Genomic DNA, 22,440 nt, shown 5'->3' with positions numbered 1-22,440 from the left:
GGGCAAGACTGGAATTGTCAAAGACTGAGAAGATGAGGTACCTGGGGGACAGCTAGGTATGGAAATGTATAGGTGTGAAACTCAAAAAAGAGAAGTCTAGTTACAGAAAATATTTTAGATTGCTTAAGTGCTTGGGTTTTATAGATTATTGTTCATGATATTTAGTCCTTTCCCCAACATTATGGGAGAAATAACCATCGCTGCCTCATTATATGGGGCTTGGCCAAGTGACTTGCTTTGACTGATAGAATGTGGGCAGTTGTGATAATGTGCCAGTTCTAATTCTGTCCTTAAGAGGCATCAAGTTTCTGTTGGCCCTTTTGCCATGAAAAGAACATGCCTTGGATGTTAATGGTCCAAGGCAGGTGAGAGACATGTGGAGCAGCCCTGAATGAGGCTTAGAACCAGTAGAGCCAGGCCAGTTTAGATAAGGTAATTCCTGACCACTCTATAGATATGTGATGAGGATAGTAATCATAGTTTTAAGCCATTGAGCTTGGGAATGATTTGGTTTTACATCATTTTTGTGACAGTAACTTACTTATTCAGCGCCCCTCACTTTATTCTTGAATTAGTACTATCTTCCAATTGAATCTCCCTAGGACCTCCAATTTATTCCTGTCATGCTATTATTTCACATTGTGACTTTTATCATACCTTTCATAATCAGAGATTGACAGAGGTGTGCAGGGAGGTGGAGAGGGACCATTAAATGGTGGTCCCCAGTGTTATCAAATATAAAGAGAATCTAAATGATGAAAAAAAAAGCAGAACTTAATTTAATATAAAAATCTACTTAGCTGGGCTGGAAATATAATGCTCAAATATTACTCACAAGAGAAGCATGTGCAAATAACTAACAGATTACAATGTGACAATTAGACTCAGGGTAAGGTTGTATGAAAGTAATGGAAGAGAAAGATTGCTGGTAGGGCTTTTCTAAGACTGTAGATTCTCTTCTGATTCACTCTGAATTCTCGTGTTTTACACGCATCTCTAAATGCTTTATTGGCATAACATTATAATAACATATTATTAAATATGATTGTACACTGCTTTCCCTTGAAAGATACGCTATTATATCTCCCTCCAACTTTAAGTTCTGCAAATTAGTTTGGCTTAAATACAAAAAAGCACCAATATGTATGCATTATTAAATTTCAAAAGCCCTGAAATCAATGTTTAAATCCCTAAATATTGTTACTTTCAAAGGAAATCTGAACTTCTTGGCTATATTTCCTACAACAAACAAAACTATTCTAAGAAATTATTTGACAGAACTTATAAATATAATTAAGACGTGGCATACCAACTTAGAACTAAAATAGCCCTATGTTCGTTTAAGTAGTCTAAGGTCTTTTCTATGTAAAAGCCAAGAACACAAATTCTGTTACATTTAGAACTTTGTACTTGATATTATAACAGAAGTACTGGGTTCCCTAGAAAGTGTGCCTTCAAAAACGTTCTGCTTCCAGCTTCGTAACCCTAACTTGATTGTCTTTTAACTTCCCTATTGTGGTTAAAAGCAATAGAAATTTCCCAATTATTCAGGCTTTGACTACTGTTAAGTTCTGACTCTCTTTCAGAAAGATAAATTCTATTAACTAAAAAATCCTTTGGAATTGTCTTTTCAGTGTTTCTCGAAGATGTCCTTTCCTTTCCTGACATCGTGCTGTCTCAAAACTTTAGCACATCTTAAAACACCACAAAGATCACTGAGGTGTTTGAACATGCTTAGTATTCAGCAAATGTTTACTGTAGAGAATGAATCAATGAATGAATGAATGATTTCTTCCTCCCTCCCCAAACTCCTATGAGTTACCATCTTTTATGGCATTAAGCCATAAATCTTTATCATTGTGATCAAGCAGATCTCCAGGACATAACTTAATTACCTTCGAAATCTCATCAAACACATGCCTCAATTCCCTCTCATGAATAAACTTCACGAGTGTATGCTTTGCTTTCTTTATCGGAAATATCTTTCCCTCGATTTTCTATGTGGAAAATCCTATTTTTCCTGCAAGTCCCATTTCAACTGTACAGCACAGTAGTTAAGAGCACAGACTTTGACACCAGATCCCTTTGAAAAATGTTATTCAGTTTCCTATAAAACTAAGTATATGCCTACTATGTGGTGCAGAAATACTATTCCTAAAAATTTACCCAAGAGAAATGAAAAGATATGTCAATAAAAATAAATGTGAAAGAATGTTTATAGCAAATGTATTCATAATAGTCAAAACTAGAAATAGCCTAAGTATCTATCAGTAGGAGTATGGATAATGATTGTATACTTATATTCATACAAAAGAATACTCTTCAGTAATAAAAAGAAATGAACTACTCCCCTAACATGGATGAATTTTAAAAGTATTATTCTGAGTGAAAGAAGTCTTAATAAAAGAGTACTACTGTATGATTTAATTCGTATAAAGTTTTAGAGAAGTAAAATTTTATGTATGCTGGAGAAAATAAGAACAATGGTTGCCTTGGAGGGGTGATATAGGTATTACCTGGGAAGAGGCAATTTTCTGGAGTGATGTTTTCTGGTAACGTTTTTTTTTTGCGGTACACGGGCCTCTCACTGTTGTGGCCTCTCCCGTTGCGGAGCACAGGCTCCAGACGCGCAGGCTCAGCGGCCATGGCTCACGGGTCCAGCCGCTCCGCGGCATGTGGGATCTTCCCGGACCGGGGCATGAACCCGTGTCCCCTGCATCGGCAGGCAGACTCTCAACCACTACGCCACCAGGGAAGCCCTCTGGTAACGTTTTGTATCTTGGCAGGTGGTTGGGTTACACAATTGTTTCAAAACTCATCAAATGATATATCTAAGACTTGTTAATTTTATTTTATGTAAATTTTACCTCAAAAGAAAAAAAAAGAACTATAAATATATATTGAATTCCAATGAATTATATGTATGCTGAAGTGTTTAGGGGGAAAATGCACGGATGTATAAAATTTGTTTTGAAATGCTTCAATAAAATAAGATGGATTTATGACAAGTAGAATGGTGGAAAGGTGTTGATCTGTGATAAAACAAGGGTAGTAAAATGTTAATGGTTGAATCTAAATGGTGAGTATATAAGCATTCACTAGAAAATTCCTGAAACTTTTCTGTAGTTTGAAATTTTTCATAACAAGTACTGGAAAAAATTTTAACTACTAGTTTTAGAAACCATAGATTATCTTACTCAAATTAATTACTAATCTGCTATTTGCAAGCTGGTAATTTTATAAATCCCCATTCCATATACATTCAGTATTTGGCCTTTTACTATAAGAAAGATCTTTTTCTTCTTTCATATTTATTGCTTTATTTATTATGAGTATGGACATATATATTCTTATTCTATTTACTGTTATGCTATATTACTACATTACTGTCTTTCTTAATTTTCAAGTTTGAAATTCCCCATATTTAGCAAGTTGGAAACCTTTCAAGCTAGCTATTTCCTTTTGCTATGTCCCTATCTCTTTTTGATCACTTCTGGCACAAGATATTTCCAAGCTCATCTTGTATTTTCTTTGTCTCAGACCTAGGTTTAGCCATTTCAGAAACACTGATTCTTTTCAGTGCAGAATGATATTTAGAAACTGAGACCTTACTTCTAGATGTGCTCATTGCTATGTGTGTCTTTGCTTCTAGGCCCTTTCAGTGGAATTTCATGAATTTAATATGTACATATATTTAAATTATACATGTTTAAAATGAGCTAATTCTGATACTTCCAATTTCACTGCAACATTAGGGTGTTCTCTTTACATTTTTTAACTTCTTTCACTTCCAAGACTGCATATTTGTATCACCCAACCCAACCAGTGAAGACTCTGCCTCCCAAAAACATCAATATATTACACATAGCTCAAATCCTGCCATATACTATCCATGTATAGAGTATCCTCAGGGGAAGATTCCTGGGTAGATAATGATGTGAACACAGGCAATTAACTCCTCCTTTTTGAATCCCACTGCAATTATCAAAGGGAATCTCAAAGAGGGAGTTTCTGGATATGAATTGAAACTAAAGAAAGATGCTTTTAAAAAAAACTCAAGAATTTCAACTAGATATAATGAAGGGAGACACAAAGAATATTCTCTCTTTGAAAATGTTGTATCACTTCAAAATAATAAAGGTATACCTTTTTAGAACATCTTAAATACTCTCTAATTTGTAGAGCAAGGAGTAAAGTCCTCAATGGACAGGGATAGAGCTTATCACTCTCTTTTTTTTTTTTTTAACACTATGAAACAGTATAAATTTGAAAGCAGCTGGACTGGAAGTCATACAGAAAACAGACAGCAACTTTCAGAAAGCTGAGGAGCAACTGGGGAAAATCTCTAACACTGAGGAGCAACAATAGGACAGAGGCTGAATACAGCATCACTTTGTAATTAGTGAGGTCCTTTTCTTATTCAAAACAGGGGGAAATATTAATTGAGCATTAATCTAAAAAGTTAGAAATAGAAAAACAAAGCAAATTGATACATGCAGAAGACTATAACAGAGTTGAAACCAAATTTAGCAAATTAAGAAATAGAAAAAAATCAGTAGAATATATAAATAAGTTTAAGAGCTGGGTCTTTCACAAAGTAAACCATTCTCCATGTCTGAAAAACAGTTTTAAATATGATTGTCTGGTTTGATTCATATTCTTGCCCTTTCCCTTTGCTTTGAAAATGTTCTGCATAGGATCTACTCCTTCAGTCTGGCTTCCGGAATGAGAAGCTACATGAAACATGCTTGTTATGACACAAGTCTAACTAATAGGGAAATTGACACAAGTGGGTTCTGTCATTTAAAAAAAACCACCATCAACAACAGCAACAAAAAACTAACACATATGGCATTAGCTTGGGATCAGATAGTGGATGAACAGTAAAATGTTAGTAGAGACTGGAAAATGGCAACCGACATTATACAGTGGTGAAATATTTGATAAAACTCACCTGAAATCATTTAAAAAACAGATACTGGGGCTTCCCTGGTGGCGCAGTGGTTGAGAGTCCGCCTGCCAATGCAGGGGATACGAGTTCGTGCCCCAGTCCGGGAAGATCCCACATGCCGTGGAGCGGCTGGGCCCGTGAGCCATGGCCGCTGAGCTTGCGCGTCCGGAGCCTGTGCTCCGCAACGGGAGAGGCCACAAGTGAGAGTGAGAGGCCCGTGTACCACAAAAAAACAACAACAAACAAACAAACAAAAAAAAACAGATACTGAATCTAATGAACCTGTGGTTCTGGGAGAGAGTTTTTTTTAAATAGAATGTTATTAGTATGCATTTGTTGGTATTAGCTGCATTTTATAAGGGGTGTGCCAAGGAGGAGATGAGTTAGGAGAAAGCTGGCTCATTTTCAAGAAGAGACCAAAAAAAAAAAAAAAAAAAAGAAAAGAAAAGAAAAGAAAAAAAGCTCAGAAATTCATTCCAGAACTTGCAGGATTCAGAGATATATTGTTTTCCCTTCTCTAATTGGTAAATGGGAGCAACAAAACGAAAAAATGTTTTGAGCAACTTCAGTGAACAAAGTGAGGGCATGGCCACCACATCTTTTGTTTCAAACTCAGATTTAATTAATTTGCCAGTCCCCCATCAGATCCTTTAAGTTGGACAACATATCTCTGGGGAAAGAGACCAAAAGCATAATCTCACAGGTATCTGATAAGCTCAAAGTACCTATGCTTAAATCTAAAGAGAAAGGCATGTCTTGAAAAGAATTGTGCACGTGCCTATTAATACACAGAATGGATTGGAAGCAAATAATTTTTTAAGTACCACCAGTCTGATTAAACTGACAAACTATTTTAGGCACCAAAATTTCCATTTCATATGTGGCCAAGGGTGATACTGAAAAAGGAAACATTAATTAAAGAGTGGGGGGACTCAGAAGCCATGGAGAACAAATGACAAGGGCATTACTTTTAAGGAGAACTATGGCCTCTAACTAACATTTCCTCACTGAGCACAGGAACACATTATAAGTTAGCTCAGTGAGATTTCAGAAGTGCTTTGGACGACTGACTGCTCCGAATGGCATTGTTTATTATAGTTGTCTTGTTCCTATTCCACCATTATACATTGGATTTGTGTTGTGGGCATGTGTGGAAGGTTGGGTTCCCACCTCTCCTCCTCCGGGTGTTCAGATCAAGAAGAACCACACCTGGGTCTGATTTGTTTTGGACAATGAAAAGTAAATGATGTGACACACACCACATCTAAACAGAAGTTTTATTTTCAATTGCGTTGGCCTCCTGTCTTCCCTTTTTCTAACAGAATAGGTGTGTTCCATATAAGGTTTGCTCCTTCAGGCAAGGTCCCAGGATGAGAAGACACATGGAACAAAGTCAAACAGAGTCAAGTAGACTGGAGCAAACTGCAATTGCTGAAGTGTATTATGAGTGAGAAATAAAGGCTGTTGTGAGCAACTGAGATTATTGGATGGTTAGTTGTGCAGCAAGGCTGTTTATTGCAAGCATAGCTAGAAAACAGATTTTTAAAGTATTCTATAAATACAGCTTTAGTATGCACAACCCTGGTTTAAAATTTTGTTAAAATAAAAAATAGTCTCTGAAAAAAATTTTTTTCCAAAGCAAATAAAGATGAAGAAGAAAACCTAGATAGGAAGAATTTTTAAAAGCTCTTGGAAATAATGTGAAAGAACTACCTCTGAAAGATTATTAGGCCCGGATGGCTTTACAAGCTAATTCATTTCAATCTTTCAAAGAAGAGATATGTCCAAGGAGATATATTCATACTAGCCAAAAATTTAGTAAAATATAAAATCTTGGGGCTTCCCTGGTGGCGCAGTGGTTGAGAGTCCGCCTGCCGATGCAGGGGACGTGGGTTCGTGCCCTGGTATGGGAGGATCCCACGTGCCGCGGAGCGGCTGGGCCCGTGAGCCATGGCCGCTGAGCCTGCGCGTCCGGAGCCTGTGCTCCGCAGCGGGAAAGGCCACAGCAGTGAGAGACCTGCATACCGCAAAAAAAAAAAAAAAATTAAAATATAAAATCTTCCCAATTCATTTTGTAAAATCAGTGTAACCATAATAATAAATCTAACGAAAATATCACACATACACAAAGGAACTCATAAAAAATTCAATTATGGATAGGAATGCTATGTGCTGGATTGGCTGTTTTCAATATGCTATCATGACTGCTTCCTTGTAAGGGTGAGCACTGCATTTCCAAGAATCTCTTTCCTTGTAGATTCTTAGAGTTTGCCAATAAGAGGGACATGTATGTAATTTGGAGGACAGAGTAAAATGGAAGTCACAACTCTCAGAAGGTCACACAGCTAATGCAGTGGTTTCTTGGAATTCCCTGTGAGCTTGGGACTCTCTACCTGTTATATTGCATGAGACCGAGGTTGTTAGTAGTTTGCTACTACAGCTGTACTTATAGAGTAAATTATAATCTTGAAGCAATTTACAAACTAAAATATAATCGTAGTTGTTCAAACCCAAAAGCTAGGAAAAAAAACAAGTAGAAGAAATATATACATAATGTGGGAAAAGAAAATTCACAAAAAAGCAAAAAGTACATCGCCAACAATATCAAAAGTTGATTCTTTGAAAGGACTAGTAGACAAATGTTTAGCAAAACTGATTAGAAAAGAGAGAGAAAAGGTTGAAACACACAATATTATGGAGAAGTACTTATATCTACAAGTATAATCTAAAATTTTAAATTAAAAATAATACTAACAAACTTATTGCAACACACTAAAAAATTAGAAAAATTTAAAAGAAATGAATTACCAAAATTTACTCAATAAGAAACAGTTAACTTAGGAGAATGATGACACTGAGATGGCAACGTAAGTCATTCCTGACTTCACTTACCCTTACAAGAAGAACAACTAACATCTATTCAAGAACAAGACACCACTGAAAGAATCCTGGGGTAAGAGAGTGAGGCTGAAGTAACCCCCCACCCCCAGAGACCAAGACAGACTGCATTACAAGGTAACAGAAGCAGTTACATGTTGACTGCACTTCCCCTCCCCCAGGACAGCACAGCATCACACAGAGAGGTCTTCCCTGAGCCACTGGTTCATCCAGTGGAAGAAGAGAATCCAGGAGGTACAAGCAGCTCCCCCCCTCCCCATTGTGGGTCACTTTGCAGAAGCCCCTACTCTGACCTCACACTAAGAATTTGCAGGGCTCAGTCGCTGGGAATCTGACAGTGACAAAGAAGGCTTGCAAAAACCATCACGGGGATCTTGGCAGACTGAGTTCATACCTGCAGTGCCCAAGTAGTAATTCCAACCAGTGGCTTTGCTCATCTGCAGAACTAATCAGGGGTATGCTCTGGAGGAACTCAGGGGGGTGCAGATCTACCTGATTTGGATCCTCAAACAAGGAGTTTTGTCAGACCCAGAACCTGGTTTGCTCACCCCCAGGCAAGGTGCTGAGTCACAATCCCATCCCCTCTGGAGAGCGCTTCCCAGTCCCATCTGACCAGAAGGACTGGTGACAACTCCTGGAAGCTGTGTGGCCCAGCGGCACTCAAGCCAAGAGGTGGGTGGACAAAGCTAATCACCCGAAAAGGAAAGGCAGTGCTAGACGTGGAGGCTTTCAGTGTACGCATAGGCGGGGGATTCATTTGTAGCCAAAGCTGAGGGTAGCTTCTGGCCCCTCTAAACTGGAGAAGCTGTTTAGGGAATTGTGTAGCCTGCAGTGGCCCTCCCACTCCTACCCAGGCAAGGGGGCCAAAAACAGCCTCAGCCACTGTGGAGAGTATCTTCTGGCCCCATCTGAGAGAAAGGCTGGTGAAAACACCTGAAAGCTGTGCAGCCCAGCAGTGCTCAAGACAAGAGAAGAGCAGACAGAGCTGACAGTTTGCGGAACAACGTTAGTGGCCCTGTTTGGCCAGAGAGCTTGGGGGGTGGGTTGGCTTGACTAAAGACAACAAAGAGCATTACCAGTTTTAGAGACGCTTCTCCAACTGTGCCTCAGCAGGGCACCTAATTCATAGCCCCACTCATCTCTGAATGTAGCCTTCAGCCTGTCCAACCAGGGAAGCAATATAGCCCATTCGATAGCCCTACATACAGTGGCGCTTGAAAGAGAACACAGCCAGTGGCTTCCCCCATCTGCAGAGCAAAACCGGTGGCCTCACTGGACCAGGGAATTCAATGCAACCTCAGGCCTGATTCAGGTCCTGAAACAGTAAGCTGTACAGACCCTGTGATGCATAACTCACAACACTCATTTAAAAAAAAAATGAGTGTGGCTAAAATAACTATAAATACAATAACCTGTTATTAGTTGCACAATTAAAAAACAATAAAAAATGTAAATTGTAACAGCAATAACCTAAAATGTGAAGAGGAAACCAACTAAAAGTGTAAAGTGTAAAAATTCTATTGAAGTTAAGTTGTTATCATTTTAAAACAGGGCATTAAAAGTTTAAGATATTTTATGTAAACCTCACGGTAACCCCATGGGAAAATCCTGTAGTAAGCACATAAAAGAAGTCAAAGCATATTAATTATGGTTGAGTAATATATTACTCAACCATAAAAAACTGAAATTTTGCCATTTGCAACAACATGGATAGACCTTGAAGGCATTATGCTAAGTGCAATAAATCAGACAGAGAAAGACTGTATGACCTCACTTGTCTGTGGGATCTAAAAACAAAAACCAAAACCCAACACATGGAAAAAGAGATCAGACTTGTGCTTATCAGAGGCAAGTGTGCTGCAAGGAGTTGGAGGAAGGTGGTCACACGGTACAAACTTGGAGTTAGAAGACAAATAAGCACTAGGGAATGTAAGGTACAACATGATGACTACACCTAACACTGCTGTATGAGATATAGAAAAGTTGTTAGGAGAGTAAATCCTAAGAGTGCTCATCACAAGGAGAATTCTTTTCTTTTACTCTTTTCTTTTTATTTTTATCTATATGAGAAGATGGATGTTAGCTGAACCTATTGTGGTAATCATTTCACAATATATGTAAATGAAACCATCATGCTGTATGCCTTAATCTTATACAGAGATATATGCCAATAATTTCTCAATACAATTGGAAAAACTTTAAAAATGCATATAGTGCCAACAAAAGAGTTAACTTAAATAGACAAACAGAAAAATTGAATTAATAATAAAGTATCTCTATCTACCATCCCCTTCCTAATTTTCTCAATGTCCCAGGTAAGTAGTAAACTGTTTTTATCTTATAAAAGAGTATTTGAGAGACTAGAATAGGAGTGTAAACTATGGATCATTTTATGATGCTAGAGTAACCTTGAGAAACAATTTTGTGAGGGGAATATAAACAAATCACAGATAAATTATTTTATGTATTTAGATTAAAAAAACTCTAAATAAAATATGAAAAAATTGGATCCATCAATTTATACAGAGAATAATATTATATCATAGTCAAGAAAAAATTTATACCAGGAATGCAAGCATGGATAAACAACAGAAAATCTATGAGTATAAATTTTATATAACAATTTAAAGTTTAAAAAACATAAGCTTGACTTTATAAAGTAATACGGGCATTTGATATATCTGGGTCTCCTCTCTTTTCCTCCAACATGCCAGGTGAACTTCTCTTAGTGTCTTTTCACTGACTGACTCCTCTGCCTGGAACACACCCACCTCCCAACATTCATAACGCGAACACCTGCAAGTCCTTCAAGTGCTTGCTCCAGAAAACTCCAGTGAGGCCTATCCTGACCACTCTACTTAAAACTGAAATCCACTCTCCTTCCCCTGACCCTCCGAACTCCCTTAGCCTGGTTTAGGTTCTCTTTTTTATTATATAGCACTTACTTTCTAACATACCATATGATTTAATTATTTATTATGTTTATTGTGAATTGTTTGCCTTCCTTCTTCCCATCCCACTAAAGTTTAAATTCTATGACAGCAGAGATCTTTGTCTGTTTTGGTTACTGATGTATTTCAAGCACCTAGAACTGTGCCTGCTATTTAGTATGTGCTCAATAAATATTTGTTGAATGAAATAATTCATGATTCAAAAACTTAGTAATGAAAAGGAATTGCTTTAACATAACAAATAGTATATGTCCAAAAAACCACTTCAATGTACAGAATAATTTTAACTTATCCCACATTATTCAGCTGTATCAGTTGAAGGAAAATTGAAATATTTTTTACTTCTGGAGAAATACTTGTGCCCTGAGTCCCCCAAGTGCCTCCTTTCTGCTACTTCAGTCACCCTTGTTCCCTTCATGGAACCCTGGCTTTCTCTATGATCAATTTCCTTTGGTCAGTGCCAATTATAGATTATTATTTACATAAAATTAAATATTTTAATATCACCATTATTTGAATCAAACATGAAAGAAAATGTAGGTGAATGAAATCACCCAGGGAGAGTATGGAAAGAAAAAAGATATAAGGACCAAGGACAGAACCCTAAAGCCATCAACATTTATAAAGAAGATGGATAAGGGGTTGCTAAGACTTCAGAAGAAAACTGTAGGCATTTACTTTTATAAAAGACAACCACTGATTGCATCCTAGAAGGCCTATAGGTGCCCTAAGTACTTAACTATCATCTTAATTTAATAGAATCCCAGTATCAACCTAATTTTCTTGAGTCATTCTGGTTATGCTTCAATGAGAAAAGCAGTCATTTGTAACATTTTATAAAACAACAACACTAATAAAAACAAACAAAACTATATATTTGTATACTGTATGTATATATAGACATATATAGAGAGAGAGGAAGAGAGAGCAAGACAAGGAAAGGAAACTTTGTAAGAATACATATAAAATAGTTAACAATATTTAACTATTAAATATTAGCTTGTAGAATTGACAGAAAGGCAAAGAAACTTAAACACAGGGACTTTAACTTTTTAACTTCTTACCATGTACAAGTTCATACTTTGACATTTATTCAATGAGTAGGTATCACTGTTGTATTAAAATAATAATTTAGAATTTAGATTAGATTATGGAGTCTATGGAACTTGAATAAATCGGTAATGAGATTTTGAAATGAATCAAAGAAAAAGCAGAAAAGGCATGACATGCAAAACATATACTATAAAACGTTTTGTCTTTACGTCTCTACATAGCTGTAGACCCAGATTAATGCTTGGGCACAGTACCTGACATATATGTCAACTGAAGAAAAATGCACAACCTAAAAATTGTGAGTTATGTTTTATTCAGGGACCATACAGAGCACTATAGCCTGGGAGACACCTCTCAGATAGCACTGAAGAACTGTTTCAAAGGGGTAAGGGAGGAGCTATAATATAGAGGAGTTTTTGCTGAAAAAAAACCATGTAGTCAAACATCAAAAGATTACTGCTAATCACAAAATACAGACATCTCAAGTGAATGATTTTAGTGCTTTTCTAAGTATGGGAGGATGCAGGAGTCTGGGATCATTGAAATTATTCCTCAGATATGCATCTTAACTACTAGAGCCAGTATCTAGCACAGAATGTTTCCAGTTTTTCTCCATCCTGAATTCCCCTCAGGGTGCACCACTTGGGGAGCTGCTGCAGTGGCTGATGGCTTGATGGTGGGTAACATGTTGTTTATTGTATTAGCAGGCAATATTCTTTGTTTACTAAAATGGTAGGTGATGTTCTTTGTCCACATATATAAAGTATTTTAGAAGCATAATCTATTATTATATAAAAGAAATTTATAATTAAAAAGTAACTTAAGGGACTTCCCTGGTGGTCCAGTGGTTAAGACTGGGCACTTCCACTGCAGGGGACGTGGGAACTAAGATACCACATGCTGTGTGGCTCAGCCAAAAAATTTTAAAAAGTTATCACTTTTGTTCGTATTTTCACGTATCAGAGCCATTATGGCTTTATCTACAAAATGCAGAAACACTAGCAGATTTGATCCTTGTCTACTGTTTTGAATGCTTCGCTATCTTAGTCAATTGTTTAAAAATTTGATTTGATTGCTTTGACATCTATCTATTCAGTTAACCCATTGTCTGCTTATACAGAGATCAGACAACATGGTTAATTGCCTTGCTTTTACCTCTCAGTCCTTCATCAGTCACGAATATACAGGATCAACAGAATATTCACTAGGTATTTGGGGATTGTGCAGACTTTATTTTAGAAACATTTTGAGACTATGTATCAAATAACATTTGTTTATATAACATAACATTTGGTATGGAGGGTGATATAATAAAAATTTTTACTGGAATGAAAAATAGAATCTCCACAATATGCTGAATATTATGGTGTCGGGAAGCAGAATTTGCCACCCTAAAACAGGTCTCTGTCATATTAGTGAATTTAAGCTGTTTAAAAATATTTTTTTTCCCCCTGAGAAACAGCAGACATGGAAAGGGCTCTAAAAACCACTAGGAGTTGCCCTTTTGTAGGAAACGTTTACATTTATGAGGGACATCTCCATTTGTATGTGTGTCTCCCGCTCTGTCTATGGAAGAGGAAGATGACCAAATCTCTAGAAACTCTTATCAGTGGAGAAGGCAAAGACTTAAATATGCATCACAATCACCCTTGTTTACTGTGCTTTTCCTGGTCACCTCCCATAATGACTCTCAGCATCCTCAACATCCTCTTTTGCCTTTAACTGAGGATGGTACTTAAGGTGAGGGCTTGGGCCATTTTGGTAAGTTACTCAGTTTTCCTGGGTCTCGCTCATGTATACATGTTATTAAAATTTGTTCGATTTTCTCTTGTTAATCGATCTCATGTCAATTTAATTATTAGACCAGCCAGAAGAACCTAGAAGGGTAGAGAAAAATTTCTTCCTCCCCAACAATAGGAAAATGAATTAATATAATCTCATGATGTGAATCTATTTCAACATTTTCCTTTGAATTGTTGTTTCCACTTGTATAATGAAGACCTTTACTTTCTCAGACTATCCTTGGGAGTGAAATTTCTGGATCTTATGAGAGCTGCATCCTTTGCACTGTCTTGTGGGACACCTCTTACATCCTTAGTTAAGCCATAAAAAGGCTTATTGGTTTGAGTTGCTATTAAGATCCTACTCATCAATGGCCGGAAAATGCATGGGATCCTTTGAACTGGAAAGACTTCTAAATTATTAAAATTTTAATTAAATGATTAATTAAACAACTGTTCCTATGTTAATTGGCATGCAGAAGTGCCAAAAGGCAGAATTTTGAACATGAATTAATATTATCTCATGATGTGAAATGATTTCAATATTTTCCTTTAGCATCATGCATTTAAACCTTTTTAAAAGAATCTTTGAATTGTTTTTCTGAACTCTGGGCGTTTTTGCATAATACTGTCATTTTGAGGGATTTGGTTTTAAAAAATACTATGGTAGAAAGTCTTGGCAAGTCAAGATTCCTCCCACCACACACACGCCACACACACTTAAGGGAATACTCACTTACTTTCTCTTTCAGCCCTTCTATTACTTTTTTTTTTTTAAATGAGAAGTATAATGTTGATTGCTTAAAAGTAGGTGTCAAATTCAGAAGGTGATTTAGATACAGGCAGGTATTTATTACTGTATCTAACAGATGCCTCCTGACTGTGTGAATTTAGACAACCAAAGCCTCAGGTTTTTCTTCTGCAGTGTACCTACCTCATAGGGTTGGTGTAAGCGTTAAGAAAAATCAAGCATATGGATTATTCCACACATTGCAAAGGCACATACTCAGCATCACATCAATACTTGTTGATATGTAAGTACACATCAGTACAGCGTGGGCATAAGGATGGGTCTACCTTTACCTGTAGGGAGAAATCTTCTTCCAAGTTCTGCTCTTCCCTTCTGTGTGCTGCCTCCTGCCGCTGCACCAACACCACCACATGGTGGCCATTTTCCTACCGTGTGACAGAGAAAGCACTCAGTAATTGCTAGCTAAAAGATGTTAGCAGTTGAACAGTCAATCTTTGAAAGATTTGGTTGTTAAAAATTTTAAACGGTACTGTTCACCTCCATGACTGGAATTACCCAGGATCTCCTTTTAGGACCTTTGCAACCCTCCTCCACTTCCTATCTTCTAAGGTGCCTAGTCCTGGTGGTAATTCTACACTTTCCATCTGTTAAAATCTATACATCCATTAAAGGCTTACAAAAATGCATAGAGGGAAAAAAAAAAAGCCAGCCAGATCTGGGTTTAAATCTCCATTCTGCCATTGAATGTCACCGTGTGACTGTTTGCAATTTTTTTTTCCTTTTCTCTTCTCTTTTTAAAAATTTTTAACTTAATTTAATTTTTACTTATTTATTTATTTTTGGTTGCACTGCATCTTTGTTGCTGCGCATGGACTTTCTCTAGTTGCATGGAGTGGAGGCTACTCTTCGTTGCAGTGCCATGGATTGCAGTGGCTTCTCTTGTTGCGGAGCACCAGTACTAGGCGTGCGGGCTTCAGTAGTTGTGGTAGGCGGGCTCGGTAGTTGTGGCGTATGGACTTAGTTGCTCTGCGTCATATGGGATCTTCCCGGACCAGGGCTTGAACCCATGTCCCCTGCATCAGCAGGCGGATTCTTAACCACTGCACCACCAGGGAAGTCCTGCATTTTTTTTTTCTGGGTATCACCTCTATCTAATCTCTAACTTAGGAAAATCGCATCATTAATTAGTTGAGAAGATTAAATAAACGATTTTAAAGCCCCAGGTGCTTAGGGGGCAACTCAGTAGCTACTTTATCTTATTTTTCCTCATTGGCATCAAGACATAAATTGTATCGATCATTTTTGAGGGCATTACTCCACAAATATTTGTCACTTGTACCTTTGTACATGCATTTGAGACAGGTGTCACACATCAGTGAAAAAGTGTGAGGGGGGAATACTGGTAGGCCAGAAGGCCTTCCTGGTACTACTATAAACAATTCCTGCAAGCATACAGAAAACTTGGTTTCCCACAGATAAGCCTAATCCTGATTATGGAGGACAGAGCTCTACATATTTTCTTAAATTCTCCTCAGTTGTTATTGGTATTATTTGTACTATGTTTCAATTTCAATATATATAAAATGATATATATTAACATAAATATTTGCCTGTCACAAATACGTGAAGTAAATTAGACAAGACGTTCTGTAAGACTTTTATTGTAACTGTTTTTAGCTTTTCCTGTGGGGCATCTATCAGAGTATTTATTTACCCATGCCAGGAGAAGGGCATCCAGAGGATCAAATCTAATTTAATTTTTTCTTAAAAAAAATTTTTTTAAAGGTGGGTTTGGAAGAGACTGAGAAAAAGCTCTCTTGGCTGCATTAAAAGCTGGGGATTAGTAGCAATGTTCTGACCTGAAATTTAGGTCTTGTGATTTCTTTCCAGGAGATTTTTCACTGCATGAAAAACCTGTCTGCAATGGCCTTATTATTTAATTCAGTCTTAATTGGATACAAACCGTCAAAATCTGAGGGATTGTTGGAAGGCCTAAAAGTGCACAAAGGTATTTTTTTAATGGTAATATCAATCATCTAGAAGTGAAAACGTCCTTCACCAAGTCACTAAGCCTTTCTGCTATAACATATTTTACGTTCATTTTGCATTTCTTTTAAAGTTTCAAGGACATAAAATTTAATCTCTAGAGCATATGCCCTGTTTGGGGGAAGATTCAGCCATTTTCAAAAGTAGGCTAAGCTTTTGTGCTCCGTGATGTATATTTTAAGGAATTCTCCACGTGGCTTAATGAGTATGTCTTCATTGCTACAAGAGGTGAGTCAGGCTTCATTTTGTAATAAGACCCCTTGGAGACGAGTGGGATGCTAAGGGACCAACATAGGGTGAGGACTGGCTCCTTAAAAGAGCCTTTCATCATTTGGCCAGAATCACTGAGCGCTATCAGGCCACCGTTTGATGGAGAAGCAAATGCCCAGAGTGCTTTCCTTTTGCGAGAGATGTAAATGGCAGGCTGGGAAAGAAAGCTAGGGAAGAGTGTTCTCTGGGTCATTCACTGCTTCTAGTTCGGTCCCCGACGTTAGGAAAATATTCAAACGGTGTAAGGTAGGACCATTTCTATTGTTATCCCGGCTGGGACAAAGGCGGGGTGGCAGTGGTGGGGGCGGGCAAGTGATGCCCATCCTTTCGGTTGCGTAGGTTGGGGGAGTACGGGATGGCGCGGGGGGATTTGTTTTGTTTTGCTCTGAAGCCGGCTTCCCGGAGTCCCTCCCGTCCCCCGCCGGGAGCGCAGGGAGGACGCAGCGAGGCAGTCGCAGCGGCCTCTGCGTCAAGGGGCGGCGGGGCGGGGAGGTGCGGCGCCGGGCCTGGAGACCTGGCTCGCGTCCCCCAGGCGCCCGCAGCCTCCCCCTCCCCCGCAGCCTGTTGGCGGCCGCAGGCCTGGCGGGCCGGGCACGTGGGCGCCTCCGTCACACCCTCACTCACACACTGACACACACCCGCGCGCGCACGCACCCGCGCGCCTGCATCTCGTGCTCTTCGCCTGGCGGACACACAGGAGCTCAGGAGTAGTCCCCTGCCAGCCCGCAGGGCAGAGACCCCCTGCACCCTGCCCCAGGGCCCGCCCGCCCTCAGCAGCTGCTTCTCTGCAGACAGCTCCCCGCGGCCTCGGTCAGTCACCTGGACCCGACCCCTTGGCCACTGCTGCTACTGTCGGGACGTGGACACAGCAAGAGGCGCCGGCCAAGACACCCTGACGGTGAGGACACGCTTCTACCGCTAAGGACACGGTGTAGGTAGGGTGGGGCTCACCGTGAGGCACCCTGGAGCTCGGGGCCGGGGAAGGGAGCGGAATTGATGGATGGATCCCGGGAAGGGCTCAGGCTGTGTCCGGGGGTGAGGGGAGGTAGGGCGGCTCCAGAAACCCAGGAGGGCGAAGCTGGGCTCAGCGGGCGACCCTTCGGGCTCTGCGTCCTGCACCTGTGCACAATCGGGGGGCCTAGAAGCGGTGTGTAACGGGAAGCACATGGGTCGAAACGTGCCGCCATCCTTCTTCCTTCCTGCCGTGACCACAGCATCCCCGAAAGACTAGTCGTTTCCAAGTCCAGTCAGGGTTGGCCGAAGGGCGGGGTCCGCCTGCGGCAAGTCGGAAAGTTGCCAGGGTCGGGACGGAGCGAGACGCTTCCAGGGCTCTCGGTGAGTTGGAAGCTGATCCTCGTACAGGTTAGGGTGGGGCGGGGAGAGGGGCCAACCTCATTCCTCGTTCGCTTCTGGTTGCTTTTGCAACTGCCGAAGGCGACTGCCCAAGGCGGTGTGTTTTCACGTGACCCCAGTTCCCTTTTGCCTGAGGTATCCTGCGTTAAATGGTCCTGAAGTGGGCCTTTCTCCCGCACAAGGCACGCGGCTCTCGGAGAAAGCACAGCCTGTGTGTTTCTGCGCATCCAGGGATTTGAGGATGTGGTGGTGAGGGTGTTGGCGCCGGGATTTTAAGGAGAGGATGGGAGACCGTTTCTACGTTTCATGAACTCGGCTCGTTTGTGCGTGGCCTGGGTAGAGGACCGTTTTGAGTATAGAGGTAGACTTTCAGTCAGTAACGCGCCTTATAAATACGAATGGATTAAAAACGCTCGAGCTGTCCTGGGGACAGTTATTACCTACCCGGTCTCAGAGGCCGCAGTGGCTGGAATGCTTTTCCGTTAAGCGGAAAAGCGGCGTTTGCTGCTCGTTCGCGGAGAGGGAAGCCCACAGGTTCGCGCTCTCCGGTGCTGAGCTCTTCTTTCCGTTTTCCGTTCTCTTCCCTAGCGGGGAAACAGTGGAGTAAGAAGGGGCGGGGTCCGCACTGGGCGCCGTGACGTCAGCAGTGTTTGGGTGCTTATGCAAATGAGACTGCGACCGTTTACCCTAGGCCGGCCGTTTCCCCTCCAGGTCTTAAAGGTAGACCCAGTCTCAGTCTGCACCGTTTGTTTGGTCCACTGCCCAGAAACACAAGAGGACCGAAGCGTTTGCGTTCTGTGCTACATTTGGGCTTCTCGTCTCCCCGTTTTTAAAGCTGTTTTATACCTGTCATTGCCTGGTTGCTTTCCCGAAACACAGGGAACAATGTGTTTGCTTTAAGAAATATCATTCTCTGACGAACAACCCCGTGAAGAGCTCCTTACCCCACCCAGCCTCAGTTCTGCAAGAATGCTGCTGAGATACACTCCTGCTTCTGTCTTCAACGCATAGTATTGGATTTGACTTGTAGTAGGTATTTAATAAATACTTGATGATGGACCGAAGAGTGTATTTCTCTCATTAAATTCGGAGTATTCAACCATCAAAATTGTCTATTTTATTTTTGCGAAAATGAGTGGGCTTTGTGTCTTACATGACCAGCGATCCATGTATATTTGTTAGCTTAAAATATATTATCAGTGTATTACTGAATTCGTTGACCATTTTCCTCCAAATGAAAAGAAAATTCAGTGTATTCTTTTTTTGCAGAAAGATAGGAATTAATGTTGTTGTGAAAGGAAGAGAATGTCATCATTTGTTGACAAGTTTTCTTTTTCTGATTGCACGTTATATATTTGATTCAAGAATTACTTTATATTCCAATATATGTAACTCAAGATATTGTATTTTAATGGCGTTAAGAAAGATGTTCACATATGTTTTTAGGAAATAAGTGCTCTGTTATCCAATTAATAAAGTAAATAAGAAATACTATCTCAGTCTAGTTCAGGTTGCTATAACAAATTACCATAAACTGGGTGGCTTATAATGAACAGAAATGTATTTCTCACACTTCTGGAGGCTGGTCCAAGATCAAGGTGCCAGCAGATTACGTGTCTGGTGGGAGTCTGCTTCGCGGTTCATAGAGGGTGCTTTCTCACTGTGTTCTCACGTGGTCGAAGGGGCTAGTTAGTTCTCTAGCATCTCATATTAACCCCCCAAAGCCTCAACTTCTAATACCATCACTTTGGGGTTAGAATTTCAACATATATGGGATGGGGGGAGGACACAAACATTCAAACCATAGCAAATAGTAAAGAATTTTTAAATTGGATCATAGCTGTTTGAGATACCAATAATCAGGTGAGATGCTTAGTTGTCAGTAGTTGAAATTTTAAAATAAGTTAGAATAATTACTAAAACCTAAACTTGATGAGCGTTAGTTTACCCAGTGATCACAGTTCAAATTTTATTTTGTACATGTTAGAAAATATACTTGTCCTGTCATGACAAAACTTTTGTTTTAATTGGTAAGAATTTTGCATTCCTTTGAACTCTGGGGTTATCATCCAGGTAATTAAAAAATCATTGACTTAGAATGATAGACCTGAAAGAGACTGTTGATGATCAAAAGCACAGAAAGCCTTTACTTCTCAATTTACTTCTCAACTTCCTTTGGAGAGTGTGTTAACCCCTTTATTACTGCATACATATGCATGATTGGCTGTAATAATAATTTCCTATGCAGAGTCGATTTTAAAATAGTTTCTGAGCAGATTGCATTATTAACAAAAATCCATGGGTGTAGTCTGATGCGTGAAAGCATTCAAGGTTACATAGCAGGCATCTTTAGATTTATTTCCAGTTTGCCCTATAAATTAAAACAAGTCCTAACTACTCTTCTGGATATATTGAGTAAATAATTTTTTAATAAACAAATTTATCTGCTTATACATTAACTTTGACCAGTAATGATTGTCTCATATTTCTTGGTGAACAGCAAACCCTAGAGACTGGGCTATAGGGTGGTATTAAATGCACGGTACCACTTGATATAGGAGAGAGCTGTTTTCAGTCTCGAAGTTCAGTTTATTTCCTTGTGATTGACGCGCTAAGGTATCCTTTCACATAAGATTAATTGTTATCTTTGAACAGAATGCTTAACCTGGGAGCTTCTTCACCTATCAGATTGGCAAAGATCAAAAATATTACTCACTGATAAAGACGCAGACGACATAGAGAATGGACTTGAGGACACGGGGAGGGGGAAGGGTAAGCTGGGATGAAGTGAGAGAGTGGCATGGACATATATACATTACCAAATGTAAAATAGATAGCTAGTGGGAAGCAGCTGCATAGCACAGGGAGATCAGTTCAGTGCTCTGTGTCCACCTAGAGGGGTGGAATAGGGAGGGTGGGAGGGAGATGCAAGAGGGAAGGGATATGGGGATATATGTATACATATAGCTGGTTCACTTTGTTATATAGCAGCAACTAACATGACATTGTAAAGCAATTATACTCCAATAAAGATGTTAAAGAAGAAGGCAGAGGGAACCAGGCACTTTCATACTTTGCTTGTGGTAGTACAAATTGAGACAGCTTTTATAAAGGGTCATTTGTCAATATTTACCAAAATTATAAAAGCACAAACTTTTGATCAAGCAGTTCCGCTTCTAGGAATTTATTCTACAGATATGTAAATGTCAGATATACAAAGTGAGTTGCTTGAACATTGAAGCAAAGTGTCAGAAATGACCGATATATGACATACTCATACAATCATTTTAAAAAACACAGTAATATATGACATACCCATACGATCATTTAAAAAAACACAATATTGTATTGAGAGCAAAAGGTTTTAAAGATTTTTAAAGTGAAAAACCAAGATGCAGAATTATGTTTCATATAGTATATAGTAACAGTGGTGTAAAAAGAAAAAGGTTGGGAAGGTGGAAAGAAAACACATATTAGCCTGAACATACATATTAGCTTGAATATATACCAAATATCTGTGGAGGACTTTGGTGACTTATAGAGAGATAGGGGTGGGATTAGATGTGCTGGGGAAAAAGAGTGGGAAGATATTTTTCACTCTATACCCACCATATTACTGTATTATTTATTCTAAATATAAATTTAAACATATTCTAAAGTGAAAACAGTAGTATATAAAAAGTACTCTTGGGAGAACAGTAGCCAGGCATCAGATGCCATCAAATGAGTAAGGTATAAAAGTCAATGGAGGGGTCTCTGGTGGCGCAGTGGTTGAGAGTCCGCCTGCCGATGCAGGGGACACGGGTTCGTGCCCCGGTCTGGGAAGATCCCACATGCCGCGGAGCCGCTGGGCCTGTGAGCCATGGCCGCTGAGCCTGCGCGTACACAGCCTGTGCTCCGCAACGGGAGAGGCCACAACAGTGAGAGGCCCACGTACCGAAAAAAAAAAAAAAGTCAATGGATCTTTTGGGTCCATGATTTTTGTAGTTTCTGAATTTATGGGAAAGTTTCCTACATTGAATATTCTTAGTAATAAAATTGTATTAGAACAGCAGATGAGATTTAGTGGATTCACTAAAATTAACTGGTTATATCAGCATAAAAATGCACATTTTTTAGTGAGTTGACTAAGGTTTTTTTTAAAAAAAATTTGAGATGGTTATAGATTCATATGAAGTTGTTAAGAAATAATTATATAAGATAATATATAATTATAAGAAATAACACAGAGAGTTCTTGCATGCCGTCTATGCAGTTTTCTGCAAGTGTAACCTTTTGCAAATCTATACTATGACATCATAATCAGAATACTGACATTGATAAAGCAAAGTTACAGAGTTCCATCACTATAAGGATCCCTGTGTGGCCCTTTCATAAGCACAACCA

The 22,440-nt window shown here is 39.4% G+C and overlaps 1 protein-coding gene across 4 annotated transcripts in view; it reads left to right on the top strand.

Annotated features, from left to right (window-relative positions):
• Positions 1-16,826: 16,826 nt before the first annotated feature.
• SLC6A15 (solute carrier family 6 member 15) overlaps positions 16,827-22,440 on the top strand; it is a 46,434-nt gene continuing 40,820 nt past the window's right edge. For 2 of the 4 annotated variants that reach the window (XM_060023870.1, XM_060023867.1), the window contains exon 1: positions 17,347-17,599. The gene's annotated coding sequence lies outside the window, so the exon portion shown is untranslated. Of the gene's footprint in view, positions 16,948-17,346; positions 17,600-22,440 lie in introns of those variants that run through there. The other 2 variants (XM_060023868.1, XM_060023869.1) reach the window with 2 other exon arrangements.

This window comes from Delphinus delphis, chromosome 11 (assembly GCF_949987515.2).
Source record: "Delphinus delphis chromosome 11, mDelDel1.2, whole genome shotgun sequence".
NCBI lineage: Eukaryota > Metazoa > Chordata > Mammalia > Artiodactyla > Delphinidae > Delphinus > Delphinus delphis.
The sequence above is the reverse complement of the archived record's forward strand: the minus strand, read 5'-3'. Positions and strand labels throughout refer to the sequence as shown.